Raw genomic sequence first — 27,376 nt, forward strand, 5'->3', positions numbered from 1 at the left:
TCTGTCATGCTATTCCTTTTATTTTATTACAAAACCCGGGGCCCCCTGGTGGTCTAGTGGTTAGGATGTGGCACTCTCACCGCCGCAGCCCAGGTTCGATTCCCGGTCAGGGGACTTCCCCGGGCAGATGGAGCTTGTCAGCCCTGTAAGGCCATCCATCTAAGAGAAGGTCACTCTAAACAAACCTACGTCCTGAGGTCCTCGCTGCCACTGTCCGAGCTCGCTTGGCCCCAGCAGATGAACCTTAGGATTAAAGGGTGGGCTCAGTTCAGCGCACACTGTGTCTCACCTAAAAAATCCACTGCGCAGGCTCGAAGGGTAAAGACCTCTCCCAAATCTTCGTCCGCGAAGACTGGCCATGATGATGGCCAGTCTTCAACACACCCTCAGTACCTCAACACACCTCAACCCTGCACAGAGCAGCCAGAAAGAACAGCCACAATGCAGTTGTAGCAGGATGCTCTGTCCTTGGAATGTGGTCAAGCAACTCGGAACAGTACCCTATTTGCAAGGATGTTAGTGGTGGACTGAGAGGGGGTGTATCATGCTGGGTTTGGTGTTGAATTATGCTAAAACTAGTCTAACTCAAATTACCCCAAAGTTAACATCCCAATAGTGAAGCAAAGATTTGGCAGATACGGTAAAGTATCATCTAAAAATGCTAAGCTGTCACAGTTGGGCCGGAACCTGACAGTCAATCACTTCATACTATAAAGGTCCAGTCCACTTTCATACGGCAAGTTCTTCTAACATACACCTTCCATGGAGCGTGTGTGTGTGGAGATTCCTCCCCTGAGCGGGGGACATCTCTCAAGGTTACTCCTGGAGGCTGAGTGAAAGAGATACACCCACAGCTGTTGGTATGGGTGAGTTACATCAACCTCTACTTAGTAACTATTTCTTTTTTGGTAGCTTTGATATAAATGCTTGGCTATAGTGCACTATACTACACTATACTATGCTATACTAGTAATTTTAGCTTCTATACTGTGTAGTAAATAATTCACATTAAGATATTTTTGTCTAATCATTTATCATAATAAATATTTTTATATAAATATATCTGATTTGCCATCCTTAGTCCTGCAGCACAAAGTTGTACAAAGGTTCAATCGCACCTCTATAATTCCTTAAACCATTGGCAGTCTGTGGCTAAGATTGGATTCAGCTGCACCCAGACTCCTGTCTGAGAAGGAGTTTAAAAAGCAAGGGAACTCTTTCTGCACCTCATGACTCAATGGGAGGGCTTCTCTAATAAACTTTGTCTGAAGCTCCTACTCCACCTGCAATAGAAGTTCTCTGCTCAACACAAAGCTTCCGAGAGAACAGCATCGACAGGGACCTTCCATACGTCTCCCTTTGGGACAGAGCTGCAGCAGTATTAGAGTGTCTGCTACAGGCATATGTGCCGAGTTGTCAATAACCAAAATAGCCTATATGTGATAAAAAAAATGTAAAACCAAATCAAAATAGTATAAAAATATAAAATTTGTAGGAGAGGGGCCAAGGGATAAACACATGTATGATTTTAACCTGTCAGGTTTTCGGTATTCAAATAACAAATTACATCAAATGACATTTGTTTGACCTGACAAGTTCATGGCTCTCAGGTGCCGCTGTTGCCCAGGGTGACTAAAATATTGGAACAAAGTAGGTTAAAAAATGCTCTATTATTGACCCTCTCCAAGGTATTTTAAAACAAGCATTGTTACATATCAGAAAGGTTACACTGGTTATGAGGAGAAAATAAACTATGTATTTTACAAAGAATTGAAGCTTGTTCTCATAAGGAATACTGTCCATATAGTGGTGCATTGCATGAACATTTGATGCCTCTGGGGTGATGGTTCTGATATGAATAATAAAGTCTAAAATTAAATAAAGTTTAAAATAAACTCTAAAATACAAAGCTAGAATAAAGACAAATAAAATAAAGCATTGACTAAAATAAAATAAAATAAAGAACCTAAATAAAAAAGCTTAAAATCAAATATCTCTGCACTGGAGGAACTGCATCAACCCCCTCCGAACTCAAAACATTCCCTGACTCCCAACCCCCTTCCCCCTGAAAAATACCCAAACTCCCCCTCATTGCAACCAGCTTCTGGGGGGGGGGGGGAAAGCCCCCCAGAATGCCTCCCAGCTCCATTTTGAGGTGTCCCGCTCCATTTTGCCTCCCCCCACCTCTATTTGGGGTCCCCCATCCATTTTGGGGCATTATTTGAGACTTTTTTGGGGGTTTATTGCTGGGATGGTGGTGCAGGGGGCTTATCGGGGTTGACCCCTGTTTTGGGGTCCTCCCCCATAGTAACGGGGTTCTCCACACATGCTCACACACATGTGTGCGCGCACACACACGCACACTTGCACACTCACACAGTTGTGCACACTCACGTGTGCTCACACACACAGATTTGTGCATGCTCACATGTGCTACCACACACACAGTGTGCTCACTCATGTCAGTGCCCTCAGGCCTAACCCCTTCCAGCACCCCCTGCACTCCCACACTCTCACATGTATGTGGCACTTGTGTCTCTGCCCTACCCGTGTCTGTGTCTGTGTTTGGGGGATCCCAGCTGGAGATCTGACCACCCCTTTTGTACCACACCACCCCCCACATCATCTCCAGGGTGCCCCCCCCTTCCCCCGTGACAGAGCCCTCCAAGGCCCCAGTGACATCCCAAACCTCTCAGGGGCACCCCAAAACCTCCCTAGTGAAACCCTAAAACCCCACACAGGCAACCCAAAACACCCCCCTCAGTGAGTCCCCTTTTCAGCCCCCCAGACCAACTGCAACAACTACAACCAGGGTACCCCATGACCCGAGCCCCCCTATGGCCAAGCCCCCTGAAGCCAGGGTTTGGGGGCGCAGAGGAGGCTTAGGAGGGTCCCAATACTCATCCTCCCATGTCAGAGCCCCCTAAGGTGAGATTTCTGAGGAGAACCCTAAAATAGGGAGACACACTCAAAATGGAGGGAAGCAACACCAAGGGGACTGGGGGGACCCTACAGTGGAGGGGGGGCCTCAAAATGATGGGGAAACCTTGAAGTATGGAGGGGCACCCCAATATATAGGGGGAAGACCCCAGAGTGGAGGGGGAAGAACTCAGAATGGGGGAAAACACAAAAATGTAGGAAAGGATTGCAAAATGGAGAGGGGATCCCAAAGTGGGGAGGGAACCTAAAATGGAAAGGGGGAATTCCGAAGTGCAGGGAAAACCCCAAAATGGGGGAAGGGGGCCAAAATGGAGGGAGAGGCACCCCAAAGTGGTGCTTCTTGGAGAGGGGACATCCCAAAATGGAGAACAGGGACCCAGAAATGGAGACGTGACACCCCAAAATTTGGGAGTAAGCCCAAAATGGAGTAGGCATCCTGAAATTGATTGGCACCCCAACATTGGGGGACCCAAAATGAAGGGGGAACCTGTAATGGAAGGAGGGACAGAGGTGGTCGATGTAAGCAGCTATCCCCAGTCTTGAGTCACCCGGTGTGCAGATGAATAGACTGCCTAGGAGAGGCAAAGCCCCTGTAACAGTGTTCTGGCATCTTTGTATGGGAACAATACCAAGATGTATTCTATTTTGAAGGTGTGGACATAGTTCCTCTCTTTGGCAAGGAAACCAATTTTGCATCCACACTTTGGGTGATTTAGAGAGTGTCTTGGAGAATTTAATTACTTTTCCCCATATACAGTGTTATTGAATGGAAGCGTTGACCTGGTAGAGCAGGAATGTAAAAGCCAAGCTGTTGAGTTTTTTGTCTTTTAGTGTCAGAGATGTGGTTCAGTTCAGATGTGGATCCTGACTCTGTGAGATTGAAGGATTATAATGCTACTTAGAGTTGAGAAGAAAAGTGCAGAGTATCGAGGTGTGTGGTGCAGTTCCGTGCGTGCAGCTGAAGGTAGAACCAGCAACAGTTTTTTCACCTGGCACTTTTGTGATCTGTCTTTTGCTAGATATTTTCAATTTTGGAGCTGGACTCTGAGAGAGTGAAAAGAATTCCTAGTACATATAATTGGGAAGGGGTCATGTTGCTGCTTGAGTGTGATGCAAAAAAAAAAGTTTGCAAATGGAAAGGGAAGGTCAGTGGAATATTTCCGGCCTGACACAATTTGTTTGAGAATAGTGACTAGACTTGTTCAACTTGGATCTGCACTTTAGCCGATTTAGCTATAATTCTGGTACATTTACTTCTTTTGCAAGTCCATACCGCCATCGTGTGGTGCTTGTGAACCAGTAACAGTGACAAGATCTTTGTTCTGGCACCATTAGTGTGGAAGTAGTTAGTGGAGGGTTTCAGTTTTGGATCATGGCTCTTTGAGACTGAAAGAATGTAATCCTGCATGTAGCTGGGAAGGCAGGCAAACTGTCTCGTTGGCAGTGAAGTTTTATAAACTGCAAAAGAAGGGTTCAGTCCAGGACTGAATTTCTTTTGGAACCTTTTCTGAGGGACCAGATGCTGAACAGATATAGTTTTATATCTCATCTTTCTGAGACTGAAAATGTATGAGAGTACATAATCTGAGCAGGAAAATGCAGAGAACTGCACAGTGTGGTTCAGTTTATGAGCTGCAAGAGGCAAGTGAAGGCCAGCAATGGCTTTTTGTATTAAGACTTTTATATGGGAGTGATTGCTGGACTTTCTAACTTTTGAAGATGAGCTCTGCAAGACTGAGAGATTATGATGAAGCTGAGTAGAAAAGTGCCTATCTCCAGGGCGTGAGTTGCTTTTCAAAGGATGTGAGTTAAATGTCAAGGCAGCAAGATCTTTCTCATCTAGCACACTTTGTGACCGAGATTTTTGCCAGTTTGTAGTGGGTTCATTGAGAGTGAAAAAAATGTGATGACATAGTCATCTGGAAAGAAAAAAAACATAACACCTGTGTGCATGTGTGTGTAGTGCAGTTCGCAGCCTGCAAAGGAAAGTTGATGCCCAGCACTGGTTTTTTTTTCTGGGAGTTCAAGGTGGAGATAGCAACAGCTTGCTGAGTGGGCACCTTCTCTGACCAATATTTACAACTGACAGTTTAGGTACAGGAATCTCTGCAAGACTGAAAGAATGTGACAGTACATAGAGTATGAAAGGGAAGTTCATAGCCCAAGTTTCCAAACACAAGGGGAAAGGTCCGAGAGAGCTTTTTGTCCTGGCACATTTATCTGTGTGAGACGAAGCCAGAAACTGTTCAGTTTAGATTCGGAGTGCAAGAGTGAAAAGAATGTGATGGTAGGAAAAGCGGAGAAGGAAACTACCTGGCACTGACATGTTGAAACAGAAGCAGTTTCCTGGACACATTTTTCTGTGCAGCAAGTACATGGACATTTCAGACTCTGAGACTGAACGTGCTTGACGCTACATATAGCAAACACTGAAAGTGCAGTTGATGCTGCAAAATCCATATTATATAAGATTTTATTCGATAGTAATTTAAGCTTGCTAAGCACCTTTGTATAAGATTTCTAAAAATGTTGTTTAACATTCTTTGTCAAAAATCCCAACAGGTTTTAGCAAGGTGAAGAGCTACTATCTGCAGAAATGTTCTAAGAAATAGATATGAGTCACACCACTTCTGATATAAGTAGAAAACCTACTTAGAAGTCTTGAAGATGTTCCAAGGAGGACAGAGATGATGAAGAAGACAAAGATGAAGATGAAGGGATGGTCGTTTTGAGACCACAGACTCAAACTCAGGAGGTGTGGTGAGGGTGGTTCAATGGGAGGAACGGTTTTGAGGATGGATGTAACGGATGTGGTAATGTCCTAATGCTGTAATTAGAAACGGAATATTGTAATTAGATGAGAGTATAAAGTTGTAAAGACAGTGGGGTGTGAAATATATTTTTGTGTGCTAATGGCACCACAATTAAAGAACTGCTTTTTGCCTTGTAATACATGACAATGTGCAGAGAATTATTTCTCCAAATTTAGGCAACACAGTGCACCATGGTTGTGTGTGCAGTTTACAGGCTGCAAAAGAAAAGTAACTGCCACTTGATTGTAGTACAAATACAAGTTTGTAAATGGAAGGGAAGGTCTACAGGGAACAGAGATTATATGACTTTGGGAGAAACTTAGAAGGGGAACTTGGTAAGATAAATGCAGATGTGGTGAGATATATACTTGTGTGTGGGAAACTGCTCTAGTGTTATATTTTCATGGACAGAGAATGCTTAACTAAAAAGTAGATACACAGAAAAGCTAATAATAGGAATTTACTGCTGATGTAGCGGGGTATATAAATATAAATGGCGAAAGAATTGTAATAAATGATTCCATGTGTACCACACTCCTTGGAGTCCGTCCCCAAGTATGTCACGAAGGTCAGTAAAGTCCTTCTGGCACGTTTTCTTTGAGAGTGGTAACTGTCGTTTTCATATTCAGATTTTCACATTTAGTGGTTTGCGGGACATTTACGTCTTTCTTAAGTACATAGTCGGACATTCCCACTGCCACCGTTCAACAACTCCACCAGATAGTGCTGTGTATACACAAACCAGCCCAAACTGTAGCTACAAGGTGAAAATGTCTCCTCACTGGTTTCAGATAAGAACATTTCAGGAAAAAAGATTTTGTTGATCTCCCATTTCATGTGCAAACTCTTATTTGCATCGCACTTGAGAGGCCATATGAACTCCTTCGTTATTTTTTTATGTACTAATAAATTTTTTCACTCTTGCAGAGTCCAGCTACAAAAATGAAAATACCCAGTAAGAATGCAGCTCAAAAAAGTGCGAGGTGAGAGAGCTGTTGCTGGTTCCACGTCCAAAGTGCAGCTTAACTGCACCACACCCTCTGGTATCTGCACTTTCCTTCTCAGCTCTCTGTACAATTGTGAGAAACAGAGTCTCCAGATAAAATAATTTTTCCAAATTAGAGTTTATTATATAGTAGAAGCAAGCAGTGCTGGGTGGACAGACGGAATTTGGTTCCTGAATCTGCCATGCTGATACAGTGCATGAGGCTGATATTTATTTCAAACATTGCATTATAACACATGCACATACATTTTACATTGCTATTCCAGGTATTCGACATATGTTTATTCTCACAGCTAAGACTAATTTGTTACCACTACGTCAAGTTATAAATTCATATGTTCTTCGATAAGAGGAGTTCTCTCAGGAGTTGGCTTCATGATTAAAAACTCCATTGTTCTAAATTCGAAAATCTGCTGACAGGTCATTCTGACCGCATTATCTCCCTACGCCTTCCACTACACAACAAGCAATGTGTTGTTCTCTTTAGTATATATGCCCCAACTCTCCAAGCTGACCCTGCTGAAAAAGATAAATTTTACACCGACCTGCGCTGCCTTACCCAAAAGATTCCTGCAGATGATAAGATCATTATCCTTGGTGATTTCAACACCAGAGTAGGAAAGAATTTTGAAGCCTGGAAAGGAATATTAGGCAAGCATGGTGTTGGAAACTGCAAAGATAATGGTCGACTTCTGCCAGAACTCCGTGCGGAGCAACAGCTCACCATCACTAATACTATCTTTCAGCAGAAAAATAATCTGAAGACAACCTGGATGCCCCCCAGATCTAAGCATTGGCACCTCATATCTTGGTGCGACGGAGAGATGTCCGCGATGTCCACCATACCTGTGTGATGCCCAGTGCGGAATGCCAAACAGACCATCGACTGGTGCGCTGTAAACTAAACTTAAGTTCAAACCTAAAAGGGTATCCCAAGGAGGAGACTCCAAGTTAACAATCTCTAATCAGTCACAGTGAGAGACAGATTCCAGGCAAATCTTCAAGCCAGGCTCGAAAACCATTCCATAGATTCTATGGATGCTGTTGCAACATGAGGCAGAACACTGAGTGGTAGAGCAAGCATTAAATGGGAGACAGCAGAACAAAGAGTATAAGAATGCTGATTGGTTTTCTTATAAGCCTTCTCCCCCAGCTATGCAGACAGTTCACCTCGCCGCTGTGCCCCTTGATCTTTCTAAAATAAATACAGACGGGTTGCAGAATTGATCATAACTTATCCAACTTTATTGTTGCAGGCTTTGTGCTTATAAAGGTTACTAATTAGCCTCATACATATTACAAGAGCTAAGCTCATCATTGGCTTCTAATTACCTAAGTTATATTTGCGCAAATGCTGTTTCTTTCACCTTCTAATGGTTACTTGTTTACTATTTGCTCTGCTTTCCCATCCGCTTTATTTTATTCTTCTGTCACGTATACAGTTTCTCAGACACAGTGACCTTCTAATAGTTTACTCTTACCGTGGGACCAGAGCTATAGCATTTCTCTCATGTCCTCTTTCTATCAGCCATGTTTCGGTAATACTTTCCACAGGATGCCTCTCCTGAAACACTTTGGTACCATATTAAATACATCATCCTGCAGTCCTCTGAAGAATCCTTAGGGTCCTCCTTCAAGAAGTTGTTCTTCTTGAACTGGTTTGATGAAAAAAATCAAGAGATCCAGGAATTGTTGAGGAAGAAGACAACCGCTCACCAAGCACACCTTGCACTGCCGTCTCGTCACGTAAGAAAAACAGCCTTTCGTCTTGCATGCAGCAAGCTCCAGCAGAGCCTCCATGACATCCAGAACAAGTGGATCAACCTAGCTGAAAAAACTCAATTATGCGCAGATTTGGGAGATAACAGAGGATTCTATGAGGCTCTGAAAAGAGCATATGAGGCTATATAACAAGTCAAAGCTCTCTACCTAGCACTGATGGTCAAACGCTTCTGATAGATAAAACCTCCATTCTGAATCGATGGTCTGAACACTTTCAGACTCTTTTCAGTACCAACTATCTAGTCCAAGACTCAGCAATTCAGTCCATCACACAACAACCAGTAAAGTATGAATTGGATACTTCTCCCACCTTAGGAGAAACCCCTAAGGCCACACAGCAGGTGAAAATCGGCAAGGCAGCTGGGGTTGATGGAATTCCACCCGAAGTCTGGAAACATGGGGACCATGCAATCCATGCTAAATTTCATGAGTTTGTGGTGCCCCCATCATCCCCACATCACCATTGGCCAATCGGAGCTCAAATCAGTCCAACAATTTAATTACCTCTGTAGCCTCATCTCCTCAGATGGTAAGATCGACGGAGAGATAGACAACAGATTAGCAAAGGCATATAGTGCTTTTGGAAAACTCGACAAAAGAGTATGGCGTAATAAACACTTGAAGAAAAGCACCAAGGTCAGTGTTTACAAAGCCGTAGTGTTGTCGACTCTCTTATATGGCTCCGAATCATGGGTCATCTACCACCACCACCTGCGTCTCTTAGAACGCTTCCATCAACGCTGCCTCCGCACAATCCTAAACATCCACTGGTCAGACTATGTGACCAACACATCTGTTCTAGAGCAAGCAGCTATCACAAGTATTGAGGCCATGTTGCTGAGAACACAGCTGCGATGGGCAGTGCACATCTCCAGGATGAAGGACCACCGCCTCCCTAAGATCTTGCTTTACAGTGAACTTGCCACTGGTTGCCGCATGAGAGGAACCCCGAAGAAAAGATACAAGGACTCCCTGAAACAACATCTCAGCCTTGGCCATATTGATCACCATAACTGGTCCACTCTGGCCTCCAATCGGGAGGCCTGGAGACACACAATCTATAACGCAGCTGTCTCCTTTGAGAACGCACCCATGATCACCCTCGAGGAAAAAAGGCAACGCAGAAAGAACCGTGTATTGCAGAATACACCATCTAAGGAGTCTTTCTGCTGTGCCTTTTGCAATCGGATATGTCTGTCACATATTGGTCTCATAAACCACCAGGGTGCCTGCAGCAAATGTGGATAGAGCCTTCCCAAATCTTCGTTGGCGAAGCCTAGCCATGATGATGAGTTATTAGAAAGGGCTCAGAAAGTGCATTGCCATGCTGATCCTCATGGAGTGAGATGATCATTTTAAGGAAATTGGGGGGACAACCTAAACGTTCCAAAATCTGCTACAGACCTTTTCTGCTCATAGTGTCAAAAGCCTTGGTGAGGTCAAAAAAGGTTATATGGAGACCTTTGTTCTGTTCCCTAAACTTCTCTTGCAGTTGTCTGAGGACAAATACCATGTCTGTGGTGCTCCTGTTGGCTCTGAAACCACACTGACTTTCAGGAAGGATACCTTCTGCTATAGCGGGTAATTACTCTGTTCAAGAGTATTCTTGCCAGGATTTTGCCAGCAATGGAGAGCAGAGTAATACAATAGTTTGAGCAGTCAGATTTAATTCCTTTCTTCTTATACAAGGTGATGATGACTGCATCACGAAGATCAGATGGCAGTTCGCCGAGTTCCCAACAGCGCACCACGAACTCATGAAATTTGGTGTGGAGTGCAAGGCCCCCATGTTTCCAGATTTCAGGTGCAATTCCATCAATTCCAGCTGCCTTGCCGATTTTCACCTGCTGTATATCCTTGAGGGTTTCTCTTAAGGTGGGAGCAGTATCCAATTCATACTTTACTGGTTGTTGTGTGATGGACTGAATTGCTGAGTCTTGGACTACGCGGTTGGTACTGAATAGAGTCTGAAAGTGTTCAGACCATCGATTCAGAATGGAGGTTTTATCTGTCAGAAGTGTTTGACCATCAGCGCTGAGTAGAGGGCTTTGTACGTGGTATGTAGGCCCGTATGCTGTTTTTAAGGCCTCATAGAAACCTTTGTGATCACCTGTATATGTGCATAATTGAGTTTTTTCAGCTAGATCGATCCACCATTTTTTCTGGATGTCATGGAGGCTCTGCTGGAGCTTGCTGCATGCAAGACGAAAGGCTGTTTTTCTTGCGTGACAGGATGGCAGTGCAAGGTGTGCTTGGTGGGCGGTTCTCTTCTTCCTCAAAAAGTCTTGGATTTCTTGGTTGTCTTCGTCAAACCAGTCCTTGTTCTTCTTGAGGGAGAACCCTAACGATTCTTCAGAGGATTGCAGGATGCTGTTTTTAATATGGTGTCAGATTGTTTCAGGAGAGGAATCTGCAGAAACTGTTTGATGGTTTACCTGGAAACTGTCTCTTACTGTGGCTGATTGGAGATTGTTAACTTGGAGTCTTCTCCTTGGGATGCTGCCCCTTTTTGGTTTGAATTTGATCTTGAAACTGAGTTTACAACAGCCGATGATCTGTTTGGCATTCTGCGCTGGGTATCACGCGGGTGTGGTGGACATCGCGGACATCTCTCCGTCGCACCAGGACGTAATCAATGAGGTGCCAATGCTTAGAACTGGGATGCATCCAGGTTGTCTTCAGACTATTTTTCTGCTGAAAGATAGTATTAGTGATGGTGAGTTGTTGCTCTGCACAGAATTCTAGCAGAAGTCGACCATTATCATTGCAGTTTCCAACATCATGCTTGCCTAATATTCCTTTCCAGGTTTCAAAATTCTTTCCTACTCTGGTGTTGAAATCACCAAGGATAATGATCTTATCGTCTGCAGGAATCTTTTGGGTAAGGAGGAGCAGGTCGGTGTAAAATTTATCTTTTTCAGCAGGGTCAGCTTGGAGAGTTGGGGCATATATACTAAAGATGACAACGTGTTGCTTGTTGTTTAGTGGAAGGCTTAGAGAGATAATGTGGTCAGAGTGACCTGTGGGCAGATTTTCGTGTTTAGGAACAATGGAGTTTTTGATCATGAAGCCGACTCCTGAGAGGTGTTTTTCGTTCTGGGCTTACCTGACCAAAAGAGTGCGTAACCGGCACCATGTTATCTGAGGCTGCCTTCCTCGTGAAGGTGAACTTCACTGAGAGCGGCAATGTTGAGCTCATGGGCAATTAGGGCCGACTGACGCTCAGGACATCCGCCATCCGCAGAATCGAGCATGGTTCTGATGTTCCAACATGCTAATTTAGGTACATATTTGGAGGCAGGTGCGTTCCTTTGTCTTCTGATCTTTGTGCGACCGCATTGGAGGAAGATGCCTGTTCCCTGCGGTTAACCAACCGGGTGAAAGTGGAGATGAGCTTTGTTTAGGCCACCTTTTCTAGGCCCCTCTCCGAGTGGAGCAAGCAGTACTGCCCTTGGAAAGGCTGCTTGGTCGTTCAGGGTGCTGCCCCATGAGACTGTCATCTCCGGTCAGTCTCAAATGACCACTATCCTGAACCACCTGCATGCAGGGTTGAGTCTGCAGCTCCCAGTGCATCTTTCACCTGCCGTTTTGACCCTTGCCCGTCGCTACAGGACTTTTTGCATGTGGGTAAAGCCTTCAAGCCTGCGCAATGGATTTTTTAGGTGAGATGCAGTATGCGTGGAATTGAACCCACCCTTTAATCCTGAGGTTCATCTGCCAGGGTCGAGCGAGCTTCGACGGTGGCAGAGAGGTCCTCAGGATGTAGGTTTGATTAGAGTGACCTTCTCTTAGATGGATGGCCTTACAGGGCTAAACGAGCTCCATCTGCCCGGGTTTGGGATTAGAGTTGTCCTTCTCCTAGGATGACTGCCAGAAGGCTAATGAGCTCATCCTGCCCACAGATTTATTGTATCCAACCCTACAGTTTTGACCTCTCTGCCATGGGAGACCCTACCGAAGGCATGTACCATTGCCAACATAGCTCACAACCGCATAGGGGTACACAGGCTGCATTCCTACTATTAAAAACGATTAGGTCAAGTCTTACACTACCTAGTTTTCTGCCATCTGTCTATATTCAATCCCAGGGAAGCACCCAGGATCAGCCCTTTTTCCTGACCGACCTTTCAGGATGTAACAAATAAATCCAGGACATACCAAACCTGGGCAGTAGCCGCGGGTGAAGCAAAAACAAACAAACGAGAGAAACTGTTCTGGTCACTGTACCCACCTACGGCTCGAGGACCTCTCCAGGCCCCAGTCCGACCAAGATCTCCAAGCCCCAGAGGAAACTATTATCCACCCTGATCTTGTCCTCCCCCACCGTATTTGCTCATGTCCTCCCACGCACTACTTACCTGACTGCCCTCCAGTCCGAGGACCCCCACAGCCTGCCTGGTACCCCCCCTCCCCCCCAAACCAGACCGGCAAACCTCTGTGTACTCCTAGGCTTCCACTCTCCTCTCTCTCCTTTCTCACGAGGGCACAAGGCTACGCCGGCGAAGCTCCCACTCTCCTTTCCCGCTGGGGGGGAGGGGTCCGGGGGCGGCGCTGCGTGGGACCGGGGATGGCCCTGGTTCTAATAACTAATAGTGTGAAAAAAGGTTGAATTCTTGCACCAACCCTATTCACAGTTTTTCAGCAGGATGCTCCAAAGGGCCATGGTAGACCTTGATGATCAGGATGGTATCTACATCGGATATCATACTTATGGAAATCTATTCAATGTAAGGTGACTGAAGACGCACACCAAGACCCTAGACCATCTTGTCCGGGAGCTGCTTTAAGCTGATGACACCGCCCTTGTCGCCCACACAGAAGCAACTCTGCAGCATTTAACATCCTGCTTTGCAGCTGCTTGGGCCAGCGTGTTTCTCAGTGCTCTGCTGCACAGAGGCAAGACATTTTCCCTGCCCCTGTGCCAGGGCAATGCCCTGGGTCAGTTCTTCTGTGAAATCTCCCACATCCTCAAGCTCTCCTGCTCACACTCTGACCTAAGGGAACTTGGGCTTATTGTGGTTGGTCTCTTAGGAGGTTTTGGTTGGTTTGTTTCCATTGTGGTATCTTATGTGCAGATCTTCAGGGTGGTGCTGAGGATCTCCTCTGAGCAGGGAGAGCACAAAGACTTTTCTATGTGCCTCCCTCACCTGGCCATTATCTCTCTGATTTTGTTCACTGCCATGTGAAGCTACTTTCAATCTCCTCTCCATCCCTGGACCTGGTGGTGGCAGTTCTGTACTCGCTGGTGCCTCCAGTACTCAACCCCCTCATCTACAGCCTGAGGAACAGAAACCACAGTGCAGCAGTATGGAAAATGAGAACTGGATATTTTCTGAAGCAAGAAATGTCTTTGGCATAGCAATTATAATGTAACTTATTACAGACACTCCAAGTCTTATGTATTTTTCTTGTTATGTACTTTTTTTTCACTTTTGATAATATCATAATCTTTCTAGCAGTCTTCGTAATTCACTGCCTGCTTTTCTTCTTTGACAGAGTGGCTGTGTACATGAGGAACCCTGATCTCTGTGTTTAAAAATACAAAGGACCGTTCAGTGATTTTGTTTTTCCTGAGATCCTTTACCCAAGACCTTTCCTTGAGCTTCAGAGACAGTTCTGTGTGCAGGGATGGATAGGAAAAGACTCCTGGTATGACAGATCTTCCAGGAAGCACCAGTACTTGGTCTTCCAGAGTTGCCCTCTTACACTTCCACCCTCTGATTTGATCCAGCTCTGATCGTTGGTGTAAAGCCTGAGTACTCTGCCAACTTGGTCACAGTTCTTCTGTGTGTCACTCCTGCAATGCAGGAAGGGACAGACCATGGGAACTGCTGGGACAGAGCTGACCTCCAAAAGGAAAGGAGATCTCCTCAGGGCAGTGCCTGAAGGCTCAAGTGTTCTTTCAAAGTTGCTGCCAAGACCAACCTCCAGAAAGTTTCCTGCTACATAAAACACCACTGAAGAGCTGAAGTGGGTGACTGCATAGGATGGGGGCACACAGCCCTGTCCCTTCCACAGTCAGGTCTCCATGAATACTCTTGAAGGACCAACAGCGACCAAAATGGTTTGGTCTGTGACCCTATTTTCTGGCCCCCCTGCTCAAGAGGCCCCAGTGCACTCATCACAGACCAGTCCCTTGCAATCACTGTTCCCAGCACTGGTCTATCTCTCCACCTCATAAGGGTTGTTTGTTGTTGTGTGGGGGTCTTTATATAATAAAGAAATGCAGTCTGCTCTCTGATGAGGTGGAAATCAAAGAGGATTTATTCAAATCTGGTGCTCCCTTTTATCCCTTAAAACCATGTGACCATGTGACCAATGGGGTTGTCTATTTAGGCACATGCCCCCTCAGGCTCCCTGCCTTATGTGTGTCCCCCTGTACTTTTGGACAGGCCTCCTACAGTTTGTCCCCCATGGAGGAACATCAAATGAGCATATTTGCACAGTAAAGAAGGGAGTTAAGCATTCACATTCTGTGTGTGTGTGGAGAGAGGAATCAGAATGAGCACAAACGCCATCGGCTACTTCTAGAGAGGCCAGGAAGGACAGTGTATTGAGATCACTTCATTTTGAGAGTCATATCCCCTTGGGAACCACCTGAATGCAGCCCTGGGATGCGCTTCTGTGAACATAGCTCCCTGTGTCTGTCCCTCAGGCCGTGGGGCATCTCAGAGAGGGGCAGAGCAGGGTCTCTGACAGCCCAGCACAAGGCTGTGACCAACAGGCTGTCACAGGGACTGGGAGATCCCCTCTGCCTGAGGGCCTGGGCTCACTCCAGCAATGGGGAGTCTCTTTGGGCTGCCCCGTCCCTCGTGCTGAGTGCAGGATGGGACAGTAAGCAGGCACAGCTGGGCCCTGTCTCTGCCAGCAGCTGAAAGGAGCAGCCTGGGGACAGCACACGGAAAGGCCCCAGGAAGGCTGAGGGGTTGGCATGCTGCTGGAAAGGCTGTGTCCCACCTGCTGGAGCTTTCCTAGGAGGAAGGAAACTGCCGAGACAGAGATACTGCCCCACACTGCAGTTGGAAAAGTGGAGAGAGGGGACGAGGAGAAAGAAATGTCCCTGCAAGGGCATTGCTGTGGGAAGAGAAGTATCCAGAAGGAGGAGGAGATCAGTCCATGTCTGTATTTGAAGAAAGAGAGAGTGAGGGTGGGCAGTGGTCAGGGAAGGGTTGCAAATGGCAGGGTTGAGAGCCGGGGGAAGCCGGGTGGGTGTCTGCAGCCTGCAGGGAAACAGAAGCAGCTGTGGGACAGCACAGGACAAGTAGTGCTGGAGATGGTCAAGGGCACTGGCAAGGCATGTTAACTATGGCTTTTAGGACCAGAGCTCGTGCTTGCTTCATATATGTCAGAAGATTGCTCTAAAACATATTTTTGCAGCCAGACCTTATCCCCACCGATGACAAACCTTATTAACCTGTCACAATTTGTATTAATAAAGAGTGTTATTCCAGGAACTATTGGAGTGAGTTCTTTCAGTTGCCAGCAGCGGGAAACACTTCAGCAGGGTCTGCTGAGGAGTCGTCATGTTGTTGGCTGAGAGCCCCCTGACAAGGGCACTCAAATCACCCTCTGATCTTGTGAATCTTTACGTGAAGGATCTCATTACACGGACTGGTTGGACACAAGGGTCTCGACTTTCCTGAGGGCACTGACAGGCAAAAATCTAAACTCCCTCCTTTTGGGTAGCATTAAATTGGTGCAGTGAAGCAGGGTTGTCAAGGATAATCTGCTGCAAAAATACAAATCTCTGCCTTCCCAGGTTGGGAAAGACTTGGTTCAAAGGTTTCAGAAAGTTAAGGAGAAAATTGTGATATGCATGGAACAATATCAGGCTAAGCAGAAATGTAAGAAAGGAAATGGTAAATGTACAATTTGTGTAGTGTTAAAAGCCTTTTTGTCTTGTGCACAATAAGAAGCTAAAAATTCACCTGCTTCTGAATGGATTTCTGATATAGAGTCTACTGTTTTGAAATCAGAAAATTTGGTGTTGAAGTCATCATTAGCCTTTGAGTGGGAAACTTGTTGCTAAAACTGAGCTGCTTCAAACCGAGGTTGACCACCTTCAAAATCTTGTTGCACCAGAGTGAAGAGAGAAAACTGTTGCTAAAAAAAACAGGTTCCTCGTTGGTTCAGGCAACTTCATAAACCAGTGTCTTACCCTGGCATTGAGACTTGGGAAACCAGAGAACCCTGATTCTAAGTCTGAGGAGGGACAGAAACCAGGAGACTTTGAAGTTCAACTGATGTTTCTACAGTCTCCCAGCTATCCTCACATTAATTAAAATTGGCTCATAAGGATAATGAGGATGCAGCTTCTGCTATGGGGAATTCTAAGCATTCTGGGGTTGGTAAGACAACCTGGTAAGTAACACTTGAGTCAATGGGGTGTGGTCTCGGGGGCTTGTTTCCCTTCTCTTTTCTGTCTCTCGGTTTCTCATTTTGTTTGCTACTTTCTTTGGAATAAATGTTGTTTTGTTCAACTTTCCACTGTGTACTGGTTTCAGTTTTGGCAATCTCCCTGCTACACGCAGACATAACAAACAAATGACAGCATCAGCAGATGCCTTTCCATTCCTCTTTCCCTTCCTGTTCCACGTTCCTCTTCCCTTCCCATTCCCACAACCAACACACTATTTCCCTTCTCACTTTAACAAAACTCTTTTCTCCTTCAAGCCCCTCAAAGGTGCCAAGGCAACATAGGAGGCCACACAAAAAAAGTACTCCTCTTCCCACTTGACAACACCTTCCCCCTCACTGTTCTACAGGGAACACCAGGAATCTGCTCGCAGAGGCCTCTCGTTTCCCATCAGCAGCTCAGCACAAGGAGGTAAAGGAGCTCAAGCCTTAGGCCACAAGAGCTGACAGCGAGGAAATTTTGGGAGCAAACTAATGCTGCTAACACGGACCCAGCCGAATCCAGCACACGATCACAGAATCCAAGAGACCTCCAAGATAATTGAGTCTTGTGCAGCCCCTCCCCGACCGCCTGCAGGGACTGGATGATGCTTTGCACAAACATCAAAAGGAATATTGTGAAAGCCATGGCCTGCAGGAGGACACAGAGAAGGGCTTGGTTGGGGCTGGGAAGGAGGGGGCTGGCGCTGGGGGAGGGGGATGGGAGCCTTGGGGATATGGTGCAGAAAGGACAGGGGCCCAGGCAGCTGGCAGGCGGCAAGTTCTCACCCCCTGCCCCAGCAGCAGCACCGGGCCCTGCCCAAGGCACTCCTGCCAGGGGCTGGGCCCTGCAGGCAGGGGCAGAACCCACTCCCTGGGGCGGCCTTGTTGCCCCGGCCCTCGTCCGGCCCAGCCTCTCCCTGTGTGCGCGCTCCCCACAGCACAGGCTGCACTGGGCAGCATCCCCTGATGGGCCCTGCAGAGCTGCCCCACGGGGACACTTCCCTTTTATGTCACAGGCTCCACAGCCTGTCCCAGCCAGCCCTGTCCATTGTCCCCACCCCGGTTCAGTGACTCACAGTGGCCCCTGGCAACCAAAGAACCAAAGCCCCACACCTCCAGAGTGCAGCCCCACCCATCTGCAAGGGGCACCCAAAGGGTTCCCTGCACAAAGCAGCCCCTCCAAACCCTTGTCAGATAGAAAACTGGGGGACATGACCCTTGGATGCTTTTAGTGCAGAGGTACAAGCTTTTCTTGAAAAATGGAGGGGGTCACTTTTTTATTATTAATATTTACAGTTATCCATTTGGGGATAGGATGTCCTACAGGCTAATGTGGTGTCACATTTGGAGTGAAAAGTACTTTTCAAAGAAACTCAGGGTGCATGGGTGATGCAGAGGACGCTGCCAAGTCACCCAATGTGAAGCTCAACACTGCTTTGCACCAGCACTGCCCTTTCACACATGTCTTTTGCAAAGACAAAGATGTCAGGGTTTAGTTTCTAAATCAGTAACACTCGACAAGATGTCTTTATGAACTGACAGCAAGAGAACTTAGGAGCAGCTTAGGGTTGGCAAGTGTAGGAACCCAGAAGAGAAGGGGCTGATGGGTAGGTCGTGAACACTGACAGCTGGATGGTCGTGGAGCCGACCAAGGACTGCTGGTAAAATAGAAAGAACAACATGTGACTGGGGAAGGGGCCATGTGGAGTAGGGCAGTATCCTAGGGCAGCACTTTTCCTGAACAAACATCCTTGTTCCAGTTCCAACAGACACAAAAAACAAGTGACAGCATCAGCACAGAAGCTCCTCTTTGCCTTGCCTTGCCTTGCCAGACACGAAAGACATCACCTACTGGACTCTGCCCAAACACCAGCCCCTCCTCTCCCTTGTCAACCACTCAACCACAGCCTGCACACACCCACACCTGCCAGGGCCAACTGGCTGTTTCTCTTCTCTTTTCTGCCTGAGGGCAAAGGAAGAAGGACAGGGAGGGCATTTGCCATCGGGCCAGAGGGAAGGGGAAGGAGAGCCCCCCAAATACATCCCCAGTAGGATGGGGGCTGGGGGGACATTGGGGGACCCCCAAGAGTATTTTCTGGGGGGGGGGAAAGGATGGGGGCACCCACAGGGGGTTGGGGGGGATGCACCCAGGAATCTCGTGGTGGGACACTGGGGGGTTCCCAGTAGTTTCTTGGGGGGGTTGACCCCCAGCAGTCTGGGGGGAAAAATGGACGGAGGAATCCACCCTAAAGGGTTGGGGAGACCCAAAAGGATTTAGGATGGGGTCAGGAGGGGCCCAGGATTCCTGAAGAGGATTTGGGGGTCCCCAGGAGGGAGTTTGCGGGTCTGATGTGGTCCCAGGAGATTTTCAAGGGTTAAGGGGACGCACAGAAGATTTGGGGGGGGAGGGGTGTCGCTGAAAGTGTCGGAACGGCCAAAGCGACACGAAAAAAGGTTCCAGTAAAGTTTATTCCAAGAAAAAAGCAGGGACAGCGGGGCTGCTGCGCAGCCCCTTAAGTACAGTTTTTGAACACACGTAATGCACACGGATAGGACAGTTCAAACTTTCACACCAGAATTCTTACAGCTAATAGGTGCATTTTCTAAACTCTACTCTCTCACAACAACTTTGCTCTTTCTCAAAACAGCCCAGTTCTTTCCCACAACAGTCCTGAGCACCTGCTCTTATTTTTCTCTCATGTTGATGTGTTTCCCAACTACTCTTGTTCAAAACAGCTCCTTGTTCTCATGAGACAGTGCTCCTGTTTTCATGAGACAGTGTTCTCTGTTCCCACAGGACAACTTCTTCAGGATGCATCAGTATGTTGTCAGGATCAGGGCCTCCATTTTCAGTCCTCTCTTTTCAGTCCATCTCAGGGGTATACTTTGATCTGGTCAACATCTATTGCTTCGTCAGTACGTGCCAAGGTGCTTACAGACCTGCTGTCACCCGTGACAATTCCTCCTTTTTGTATTTGTGCTACAAAGATGGTCTTTAACAGTCTGCTGCAGGGCCCTTTGCAACAGGCTGATCAAACAGGGCATCATTAATAGCACAACTACAATAATTACCAAAATCAGCAATCCTGTTTTTATGATGGATAACAGCCAACCAGACAAACCCCATTTACTAAACAACTTATTTAACCAATCCCATCCATCATCAATTTGCAATTTGCGGACACCTTTCAAAAGCTGAATGCTTCTGTGTATGGATTCACTATGGTCCGACAAATTCATGCAACACATTCCTTCAAACTCATTGCAACCGTGACCTTGTGCTAACAACAAAAAATCAATTGCAGCTCTATTCTGCAGTGTGGCATGCCTAACACTATCTACGTCAGTTAATAGACCACTCAGTGCAATAGAAGTAGCATTTTTTAATGCTGTCGCTGCTGCAACTCCAGGTGCAAGCGCTGATGCTGCTATAATTTCCCCAGGTCCCCAAAAGGTTACCCGATCATCACATTGTTTTGAAAATTGATGAGTGCTGCGCTTCCCTCGCCTTTTATTATGAATCATAGTAAGATTAGGAGTGAGTAGAGTAAGCCTCCCCAAGCTACATGGCCCACCATTCAGTTTAGATGGAATTCCACCCCATGCTCTATCTCCACAAATAAGAAAAACTCCAACAGGTAAAGCAACAGGTACATTAAAAGATCGTGAAATATGCTTAGAAGTATAATTACACCAAGCAGTAGCATTTCTATATACAGGCAATGTTGCATTCACGCTCTGTCCTCTTCTCTTGGAGTTATATGTATAATTAAACATTATACAAGCATCCATGACCACTGAGCCTAGCAATTCCAGTTCTTGAGGTTATTGTGTTACTTGAGGTAAGTATGCATAAATTCGGTCCTAGTTATCAACATTGATCTTTGGTGCAGAGCTGTTGCAGACTTTCTGGAACTCTGGACAAGGCCACTTATCCAGAGGTAGTCTGACCAGGCAGGCAGAAAAAGGATTCTCTGGGTTGGTTAGAGAAAGGCACAAGGTTTCCTGATGGGTCATCTCAGCTAGGGTCACCCACACATTGTGCTTGTGTTGCAGGACCATCCATCCGTTGACGGGAAGGATCATCAAGCACAGGACGGACACACCGGGCAGGTACCCAACGAGGGCCATCACCTGTGGAGACACAAGCATATCCTTTCCGCCAAGTTATAAGTTCATGAGGTCCAGACCATTGGCCTGAAACCAAATCTTGAACCTGCACTGGAGCATTGCGTGATAATGGCTTCGTGGAAGAAAGAGAAGAAAAATGCATAAAAGGTGAGTAAGAGGAGTCACCAGGAAAAGTTAAAAAATTCAGCACATATACAGCTTTATCTAACCGTGCCTGAGGGTGCTCCTGACTCATTCCCCCTTTTTGTTTTTGAAGCTGTCTTTTCAAGGTACCGTGCATACGCTCTACAATAGCCTGTCCTGTCGGAGAATGTGGGGTACCGGTAACATGAGTTACACCCCATGTTGCAAAAAAGGTTTGTACCTTTTGCGAAACGTATGCCGGGCCATTATCTGTCTTGACTTCATGAGGAACGCCAAGAGTAGCAAAAGCACGCTGAAAGTGACGGATTACATCACCTCCCTTTTCTCCAGAATGGGCTATGGCAACTATAGCATGTGAAAAGGTATCTACTGACACATGCACATATTTGAAATGACCAAAGTCATCAATATGAGTGACATCAGTTTGCCAGATTTCTAGAGCTTTAATGCCCCTCGGATTGGTTCCAAAATATATTGGAATGTAAGTTCCCTGACAGTCAGGACAAGCAGCAACAATAGAGCGTGCTGCAGCTTGAGTTATTCCGAACTGTCATCGCAGTGCAGTGCTACTCTGATGAAAAAACTGATGTGATAAGAGAGCCTGTTGGTGTATATTGGGTGTAGGGCCCAGAGCTATCGCAGATACAAGAGCATCTGCCTTGGCGTTACCTTCAGTGAAAAACCCTGGCAAGGTAGTATGGCTGCGGATATGTAGAACGAAATACGGCGCAGTTCTCTGTTTATGGTTGTCCATAACTCTAAAAGAACTGTAAACAGCTTTCGTTGGTCAACTGAGGACAAAACAGTTTGATCTAAACGAGAAAGTAAATTAGCAACATAAGCAGAATCAGTAATAATACTTACAGGTTGTGGAAATAAGTGAAAGGTTACAGTTACAGCTCACAATTCAACTACTTGAGGTGAACCTTTCTTGTGTGACTACCTTATCATGCCAGCCGTGTTCATCATGCCAGACTACAACGGCTTTACCTGTCTTTCCAGAGCCATCTGTGAAAACCGTGAGTCCATCAACTGGTTCTGATTGACTTAATATCTTCTGTCCTACAGGCACTTCACGAAAAAATTTAATCAGAGGGTGAGAGGGCAAATGATAAGAAACTTGTCCCTGAAAGTCAGACATGGCTGCCTGCAGTTCATACTTATGAGCCATGCACCATTCAAAATACGTAGACTGAACAGGTACAACAATTTGACTTGGATCTCTTCCCAGTAATTCTATGCATCGTTTTCTGGCTTTCATAATTATTTCAGCAAGAAGTTCAAACAGGCCAGGAGCAGTTTTGTGAGGGTTAAAAGGTAGAAATAACCACTCCAAAATATGCAGAGGGTCAGTCCACTCAGTATTCCACTGCACAAGTGCACCAAAAGGAGTCACGTGGTCTATAAAAACAAACAACTGAACCATTTGTGTTAAGTCAATACGAGATACGAATTTAGTGTGCAGCAATGATTCTACCTTCTGGACTGTTTGAACTGCCTCAGAGTACAGTGTTCTAGGTTCCAAAGGATTGGCAGAATGTTTGAGCAACTCTAACAAGGGTCGCAACTGAGTATTTGTAAGACCAAGATAAGGCCTAATCCAATTTATAGATCCCATCAATTTTTGTACATCTGTTAGGGTTTGTACATCAATGTTAAGTTTGACAGGTTGTGGCATCACTCTACAAGCAGTGACTATAAGGCCCAAATACTTCCAAGGCTCTATTTTTTGCACCTTCTCAGGTGAAATGATCAATCCAAATTGCTGTAGAGACTGTCTAGTTAATGTTTCTAATTCATTCAGTTGCTCCTCCTTGCTGGCTGCTAGCAATATATCATCCATGTAATGAAAACAATAGCATTCTGGGAAATGTTCACGTACAGGTGACAACGCTTGGGCTACAAACCACTGGCAAATTGTGGGAGAATTTTTCATGCCCTGGGGCAACAGCTTCCACTGATATTTTTTGAATGGTTCAGCATGATTGATTGATGGAACAGTAAAGGCAAATTTCTCTTTGTCAGATGGTGCCAATGGAATAGTGAAAAAGCAATCTTTTAGATCTATGACTACAATGTTCCAATCCATAGGAATCATTGATGGTGCTGGAAGGCCTGGCTGTAAGGCTCCCATTGTTGCCATTACAGCATTTACCTGCCTCAGGTCATGCAAAAGTCTCCATTTGCCAGATTTCTTTTTTATTACAAAGACAGGGGTATTCCATGGACTATGGGAAGGTTCAATGTGATCAGCAGCAAGTTGTTCTGCCACTAACTTTTGCAGGGCCTGCAATTTTTCTAATGGCAGGGGCCACTGAGAAACCCACACTGGAGAACATGTCAGCCAGGTTAAAGCAAGTGTAGGTTGACGAACACCCTGCAAGACAGTGGCCCCTGTTAAAAATCCGTTGTGATTTTCACCCCCCATTGCTCCAAGCAATCTCTCCCCCAAAGAGTCAGAGGTGCTGTAGTGACATAAGGCTTTACAGTGGCTCTCTGCCCTTCAGAGTTGATGATTGCTAGAGGCGACTGAGACACATGGCTTTGAGCAGTCCCTCCTAATTCAACCACCCCCATCCCCGTATTTACAAGTGGCCAGGACACGGGCCAGGAGCGCTGAGAGATGATGGTCACGTCCGCTCCGGTATCCAATAAGCCCATAACCTTTATCGAGAATGGCGTGCAAGTCTCATTGTAGATGGTGCAAGTCATCTGCGGTCATTGTGCAGAAACAGTTTGGGACGAGAAGATTTGAGGTGGTCCGGTCGATCCGAATCCTCCAGACTGCCGCTCTCGTTGCTCTGTTCTAGGAACACAACTCGGAAAAGGCACAAGTTGAGCAATGCGAGTCCCTTTAGGTATAGTCACTGGAGGATAAGAAGTAGACACCATTGCAGAAATCTGCCCTGTAGAGTCAGCATCAATGACACCCACACGAACATCTAACCCAGCTATGATACTGCTAGATCGTCCAATTAACAGTGCACTAAACCCTTTTCCTATTGGACCATGAGCGTCTAGTGGCACCTTGACAACATCTCTTGTGTCGGCTGTGGATACATCCATTCCTGCTGCTCCACGGGTTTTTCCGGTGAGGCGGTTGCAGAGGGATAAGCCATTGGGGCTGTTCTCATGTATGAATTGGTTGGGTGAGGTATCCTCACGCGCCTCATCGCGCTCTTTTTCCAGTTTCCCTGCAGCAACTGTCCATTGACATGATATTTTGATCTACACGCTTTAGAAAAATGCCCTACCTTTCCACATCGGCCACAAGTAACTTCTGCCTCTGCTACTTTATTTTTCTGCTTGTTCCCCTTTTTCTGGACTGGGCATTCAGCCTTAAAATGTCCTTGCTTTCCACACCCATGGCATCCGGGATTAGGTCGAAGGACAGCAGTTAATGCAGTCATTTTATGAGCCACCGATCCCACCTTAGAGCATGTTGCCACCATCTCAGGGATTGATGGATTCCCAGGCATTGCCTCGATTATTCTTTGGCAATCCTCGTTAGCATTATCTTTAGCTAACTCCAGGCACAGCCTTTGTCTGAGATCTTCATCGTCTACCTGCTTTTCCAGTGAAGTGGCTATGCGTTCTACAAATTGCAGGAACGGTTCCTTAACCCCCTGTTTCACTGTGGTATACTTAGGCTTTGGAGCAGCTAGCTCCATTGTTTGTATGAGTGTTGACATTCCCATACACTGACATTGCTCTAGCACTGCAGGCGGCCACTGAGCTTGAACTTGAGGGTTTGAAAAAACTGGACCCGTTCCCATCAATTCATCAACACCAGCCCCCCTCCTCGGGTCTCCTTGAGGCAGCTGCATGTTATCTAGTGCTGCTCTCTCAGCAAGCTTTCTCCAATTTGCTAGAAATACTTGATACTGAATCGGTTGAAACAGAATTTGTCCAAGATGTGATATATCATAGGGTGCTAACTGATCCGTATTTATCACCCTTATCAGTCTCATTACCTCTGCGGAATTTATCCCGTATTTAGAGGCACACATCTGCAAATCTTGTACCACTTTCCACGCAAATGGAGTGTGCTCATCCTGTCTTCCCGAGCCTGGCACCGCCTTGAAAACCGGGTAAGCCCCAGGACCTGTAGACGCAGCTGCATCACACGTCTCAGAGGGATAACCGATCCTGTCCAGCAGATTCCAGTCCCCCATTTCTGCTGCCTTTTGTTTCACCTGATTCCAAAATTTGCCTGGATGTCTAGGCATCACAGTAACAGTTACAGGGGGCAGAGTCCACGGTTCTGCTGTTTTCCGAAGGGGCCGAGAAACAGCTCCTTTCTTCCGATCAGTGACAGAGGGCTGGTAGGCAGCTCTCTCCGTGTTATCAGTGACAGGATGACTAACTAGAGCCTCCTCATCCTCATCACTACTAGGCAAAACAGTATGAAGTGGATCATCCTGAGCTTCAAACTCTGCTAGCTGCTGCGCAGGGGTCCTATAGGAAGACGGGGTGATATCTGTCGGGGATGTCCAGTACTGAGGCATTTTTAATTGCTCTTCAGTTGTAACATATTTATGACTCGGCTTAGACTCATGTTTGCTGGCAGCTAGTTGCTCGTTAGGCGTAGGATATTTACGACTTGGCTTAGTGTCAGTTTCGCTATTAATTAAGCCTCCGTCCGAGCACTGCGAAGCCTGCAACTGGCCTGGATTGCTGCCAGTTGAGTCTCCATCTGAATTTTTCAAGGACTCTGACTGTTCTTTTTCTTTTTTAGTATCAGTCGAGCTCCCTTCCTTGGAATTTGGAGCATTCTGTGCTGAAGCTGACTTAGTTTCATTTTCTCCTGTCTGCTGTTCTGCCTGCCACTCTTTCAGAGTATCAAACAACCAACGCCAGGTGACTGCTAGATCATTCGCGTCTTTCGATCCCTTAGATATTTCATCCCACAGCTTATCACCGACCTTTTACCATGCAGATATACTAAACGCGGTACTAGACGTGGCCTCAAAGCCCTGCTTCCTGCACCACAACAATATGCGCCGCAAAGCAAAATCAGTAACCTTGACATTCTTTCGGCTTAGGAGGGATTTCCATGTGGATAGAACCACACTTTACTCCTTCGTTATGTGCTGTCCCATTGTTAAAATATAGTCCCCGGTGGCACCCCCGTTAGCTTACCTAATGAGGGTCAAAAAGTTCAGGTCCGGACCGTTTCGCGGGAACTCCCCGCTATCAAGCTTCACCGGGCTCCGTTCCCCCTGTGCCTCGCCCCACAGGTCCAATCTCTCCCTAGGAGAGAAAATCCTCTGCTCTTTCCCCCTCTAGGAGGGAAGTCACGGCAGCTCTGCAATTGGAGATAAATCCGTCTTCAACGTTGCAATCACGTCGGGGTCGCCAGATGTCGCTGAAAGTGTCGGAACGGCCAAAGCGACACGAAAAAAGGTTCCAGTAAAGTTTATTCCAAGAAAAAAGCAGGGACAGCGGGGCTGCTGCGCAGCCCCTTAAGTACAGTTTTTGAACACACGTAATGCACACGGATAGGACAGTTCAAACTTTCACACCAGAATTCTTACAGCTAATAGGTGCATTTTCTAAACTCTACTCTCTCACAACAACTTTGCTCTTTCTCAAAACAGCCCAGTTCTTTCCCACAACAGTCCTGAGCACCTGCTCTTATTTTTCTCTCATGTTGATGTGTTTCCCAACTACTCTTGTTCAAAACAGCTCCTTGTTCTCATGAGACAGTGCTCCTGTTTTCATGAGACAGTGTTCTCTGTTCCCACAGGACAACTTCTTCAGGATGCATCAGTATGTTGTCAGGATCAGGGCCTCCATTTTCAGTCCTCTCTTTTCAGTCCATCTCAGGGGTATACTTTGATCTGGTCAACATCTATTGCTTCGTCAGTACGTGCCAAGGTGCTTACAGACCCGCTGTCACCCGTGACAGAGGGGGAAAGGCGGAGGGGCGGCCCCCAGGAGGGGGGCTTTCGGAGGGTCCCCAGGAGTCTTGGGGGGATCTGGGTGGTTCCCGAGAGTCTTGGGGGAGATTTGGAGGGGTCACCAGGAGCCCCCGGACCCCCCGAACTCACCCGACACCACCATGGCCTCGTTGGGGCTGCACGTGAAAAACATCACGGCGGGGGGAGACCCTGGGGCCGGGATCGATTGGGATCAATCGGGGTCAATCGCGACCCTCCCC

The 27,376-nt window shown here is 46.6% G+C and overlaps 1 long non-coding RNA gene across 1 annotated transcript; it reads right to left on the minus strand.

The window, feature by feature from the left end:
• Positions 1 to 19,388: 19,388 nt before the first annotated feature.
• On the minus strand, positions 19,389 to 27,376 carry LOC113990403. Its single transcript, XR_003541621.2, has 2 exons — positions 27,106 to 27,376; positions 19,389 to 19,878 (listed from the first exon to the last, which is right to left on the minus strand). It is a non-coding gene; the product is annotated as an uncharacterized LOC113990403 (long non-coding RNA).

The sequence above is a fragment of the Pipra filicauda genome, unplaced genomic scaffold (genome assembly GCF_003945595.2).
Source record: "Pipra filicauda isolate LSUMZ 115617 unplaced genomic scaffold, ASM394559v2 scaffold580_size271650_pilon, whole genome shotgun sequence".
NCBI classification, from domain to species: Eukaryota; Metazoa; Chordata; class Aves; order Passeriformes; family Pipridae; genus Pipra; species Pipra filicauda.